General features: G+C 37.4%; 1 pseudogene; it reads right to left on the bottom strand.

Annotated features, from left to right (window-relative positions):
* Positions 1–4,726, bottom strand: part of LOC107588229 (cyclic AMP-dependent transcription factor ATF-2-like) — a 30,536-nt pseudogene that overhangs the window by 22,095 nt on the left and 3,715 nt on the right.

Genomic DNA, 4,726 nt, shown 5'->3' with positions numbered 1-4,726 from the left:
TTTTGCTAATAAACGTTCTACGTTTCTTATTTATTTGGTTATATATTGTACATGTTTACTTATTTCCAGTTTTGTATACCTATTTACACTTTATGTAAGTTATTTGTTATTTTATAACAAATTAGGCATAGCCTGCCCTATAGCATGGTGTCTTTTTTTTTGTTGTTAATAAAAGTTCTATGTTTTACAAAATCAATGTTCTAAAGCAGCGGTTCTTAATATCGTTCCTCGCGTCCCCCTGCTCTGCATCTCTCTCTCTCATTCAGATCATCAGCTCAGCTCTCTTCCATTTATACACTGATTTTCACATAGCTATGAGAATCGTTAAACATGGATACGCGTGCAGTTGCCATACTATATTAAAGCTTTAATCAGGATAAAACTGTATATTAAAAGCTAACATAAGCAGTACCACAAAATACCGGTATTACCGGTGTTGTCACACGTCGATTAACCGGTGGGAAAATTTCCTCACCGTCACAACCCTAGTCCGCGTAAAAATTTATTCATATACGAATCGTGATTCTGTCTTCTAAAGATTCTAATGGATTCACAAGTTTCAAAATCAATGTTCTAAAGCAGCGGTTCTTAATATCGTTCCTCGCGTTCTCCTGCTCTGAATCTCTCTCTCTCATTCAGATCATCAGCTCAGCTCTCTTCCATTTATACACTGATTTTCACATAGCTATGAGAAGCGTTAAACATGGACGCGCGTGCAGTTGCCATACTATATTAAAGCTTTAATCAGGATAAAACTGTATATTAAAAGCTAACATAAGCAGTACCACAAAAAACGGCGTATTTAAAAGTATGAGACAACAACAGACAAACATATCATTAAAAGCCGTGCTTGCACAGGTTCTTCACAATCTTCTTTACTAATATCCTCCGCGTCTCAATCGGGCTCGAACTGATAAGCGATATTAAGGACGCCGTTGTTTACAATACAACCGGAGCACATTCTGTCTTCTAAAGATTCTAATGGATTCACAAGTTTCAAAATCAATGTTCTAAAGCAGCGGTTCTTAATATCGTTCCTCGCGTTCTCCTGCTCTGAATCTCTCTCTCTCATTCAGATCATCAGCTCAGCTCTCTTCCATTTATACACTGATTTTCACATAGCTATGAGAAGCGTTAAACATGGACGCGCGTGCAGTTGCCATACTATATTAAAGCTTTAATCAGGATAAAACTGTGTATTAAAAGCTAACATAAGCAGTACCATCCACAAAAAACAGCGTATTTAAAAGTATGAGACAACAACAGACAAACATATCATTAAAAGCCGTGCTTGCACAGGTTCTTCACAATCTTCTTCACTAATATCCTCCGCGTCTCAATCGGGCTCAAACTGATAAGCGATATTAAGGACGCCGTTGTTTACAATACAACCGGAGCACATGCCGCTGAGGTGAGGGGCGGGACATTTAAACGCGCACTAGAGGCGGTTTAGCCAATCACGAGCTCAAACTGATAAGCGATATTAACGACGCCTTTGTTTACAATACAACCGGAGCACATGCCGCTGAGGAGAGGGGCGGGACGTTTAGACACGCACTAGAGACGGTTTAGCCAATCACAACATACTGGGCTAGCTAACCAATCAGAGCCCATCGCCTATTTCTGAGGGTGGGGCTTCATAAAAGAAGGAAATGATCAGCGCATTTATCAGAGAAGGGACAGAGCGGTGAAGAATAAAGGTAAATTATGTGAAAAATTATGATTTTTTTTTTAAACGAAGCATGAACACACGTTAGACTGCACCCATAAACACTTATTTGGTCATAACACTTACTTACACGCTTATTTCTTCTCGATACATGAGTAAAATTGGTTTAGCATTTTGTCTTTTGCTTGATTTGTTTGCTTGTTTGTTCATTTGCATTAATATTTTCCTTCACTTCAGCTATGATAAAGAGACAAATAGGAAAAACAGCGTATTTAAAAGTATGAGACAACAACAGACAAACATATCATTAAAAGCCGTGCTTGCACAGGTTCTTCACAATCTTCTTTACTAATATCCTCCGCGTCTCAATCGGGCTCGAACTGATAAGCGATATTAAGGACGCCGTTGTTTACAATACAACCGGAGCACATGCCGCTGAGGTGAGGGGCGGGACATTTAAACGCGCACTAGAGGCGGTTTAGCCAATCACAACACACTGGGCTAGCTAACCAATCAGAGCCCATCACGTATTTCTGAGGGAGGGGCTTCATAAAAGCAGGAAATGATCAGTGCATTTATCAGAGAAGGGACAGAGCGGTGAAGAATAAAGGTAAATTATATGAAAAATTATGATTTTTTTTAAAAAACGAAGCATGAACACACGTTAGACTGCACCCATAAACACTTATTTGGTCATAACACTTACTTACACGCTTATTTCTTCTCGATACATGAGTAAAATTGGTTTAGCATTTTGTCTTTTGCTTGACGTTGTGTATTCATGTTGACTTTAATTGATAAAAAATTTACATAAAACAACAGCAAGAATTTTCTCTTCAACTGGTGTGTGAAACAAAACAAAAGGCTCAAACAAAACCGACTGATGGCCGAGCACTTGTAAAAGTAAAGGCACATGGATCACAAGCAACTGAAACTAAATCATAAATTCATAAAGTAAATGAGTGACGAAAACGAAACACCGAATGAGGCGTAAAAAGGAGAAAATGATGGCAAACTAAGAGAGAAGCAGAATAAGTCACGTTTAGAAGTTACTTACACTATCGGTCTACAAGAGGATGGGACCTGGGTTATAACAGAGCTAGATGTTGGAGATGGAAGAGCTTGCTGAATAACAACACCAGCCTCATTGCTGGCCAGTAGTACATTGGGGACTTGGAGGGAGGCAGGACGGACTATAGTGGATGGAGGCAGAGAGGTCGGCTGCAAAGAAACCTCCTGAAAACACCACACGAGAGCCAAGCTGCATCAAGCGCTCACACAAAACTACACTGTCCATTACTGATCTCATACTGTTTCTGATTGTGTTAGTAGCCACAGGGAGCACATACATTGTTCACCTATGAATTAAGAGACTGCGATTTGTTGTGCCTTACAGTTGATGGATGACAGCATCTTCAAAATAATTACTTTATTGCAATCAAATGTTTGAGAGTAGGTAAGACTTTTTAATGTTTTTTTTAATGTTTTTACATTTTTTAAAGTGCTTTCCAAGGCTGCATTTACTTGATATTTATTTGCATTTTATTTAAAAAAAAAAGTAATATTATTACAATTTAAAATAATTGTTTTATTTTTTGTTTTATTTTTATATTTAATTTATTCCTGTGATGGTAAAGCTGAATTTTCAGCATCATTACTCCAGTCTTCAGTGTCACATGATCCTTCAGAAATCATAATAATATGCTGATTTGCTGCTCAAGAAACATCTCCTACTATTTACAATGTTGAAAACAGCTGTGCTGCTTAATATTTTTTGTGGAAACTGTGATACGCTTTTTCAGGATTCTTTGATGAATAGAAAGTTCAAAAGAACAGTGTTTATTTGTGTTACAATTTTAACAATTTATTGATCAAAACTTAAGTTTATTTATCAATTTTATTTATTTAAAAAAAGAAACTTACTGACCCCAAACATTTGAACAGTAGAGTAACTACTGTGATTAAGAAATATGAATATTTTCAGCATTTTGGGAGTTCACATTAGAGACGTTGAGTAAACAAATCATGCTTCTATCGATCATAAAGTGCTCAAAGTGAACGTTTATCCATTAGAGCTGTTACAGCTTCAATCTTAAAGTCAGAATCAGCATATTTGCTGACTTATGAGAGAAGTCTCATCTGTCTCCCACAATCTGGCAGACAGAGAGATTTCTTCATAGAGCTACAAAAAACAATGTTTACCACTGATTTTGTTTTTTTGTATCTCTATGAAGAAATGTATTTTCATCTGAAACTCAGTAGCTAAACCAAGCATCAAACACCTTTCATGTGTTGAATGAGGGGAGAAGGCAGCCTCATGAATCTGGACTGCTAACGCAAAGGTTATACGGTCAATCCAGGTAGGGAAGACCCAGCAACCAAGAGTTATTGGCAACACAATTCTGCACAATATGAGCCTAGGATCCTCCAGGGTGCAATTTCCCTAAAATGATTCTAGTTACTCTTGCATGAAAAATCCCTACTTCCAGCACTAAGTAACTATCACACACAGAGGACCGGAAATAAGTCCTACCCATAACTGCAAGTGTTTATGTAGCTCGGCAGAGCCCTGTGTCTCACCTTGTCGTCAGTGGTGGTTGACTCAGGGTGGGGAAGTGGACTGTCTCGGTGGGACTCAATGGGTGTGTGCTCCTCTATTTTGTTTCGAACAACAGGAGTCGCAAGCGGAGACAAGTCCAGAGGCAACTGCAATAAACATACATACATCAATGTTTGATTACGCATTTATATCACAAAATCAGCAAGGGTGAAATGTGATTATCCATCAAGATTTAAATAGATTGTTAATTGTTATGTTAGTTTCAGATTTACAGTTTTATTTTGCTACAGAATTTACTAAATTGCTAATACATTTCACAAATAATTAAGACCGAAACAGCAAGGAACGCATTGAATTAAAGCTGAAATTTTGAAAAAGAAAGACTGAAATAGTATTTTCTTGTACAACGTACCCCAAAAATCTCTGATGTATTTACAATTTAGAAAAATAATTTTACATGGGTACAAATGATGCATCATGCACAATAAGACCATATA

Source organism: Sinocyclocheilus grahami, unplaced genomic scaffold, assembly GCF_001515645.1.
Source record: "Sinocyclocheilus grahami isolate Dianchi unplaced genomic scaffold, SAMN03320097.WGS_v1.1 scaffold100.1, whole genome shotgun sequence".
Lineage (NCBI taxonomy): Eukaryota > Metazoa > Chordata > Actinopteri > Cypriniformes > Cyprinidae > Sinocyclocheilus > Sinocyclocheilus grahami.
The sequence above is the reverse complement of the archived record's forward strand: the minus strand, read 5'-3'. Positions and strand labels throughout refer to the sequence as shown.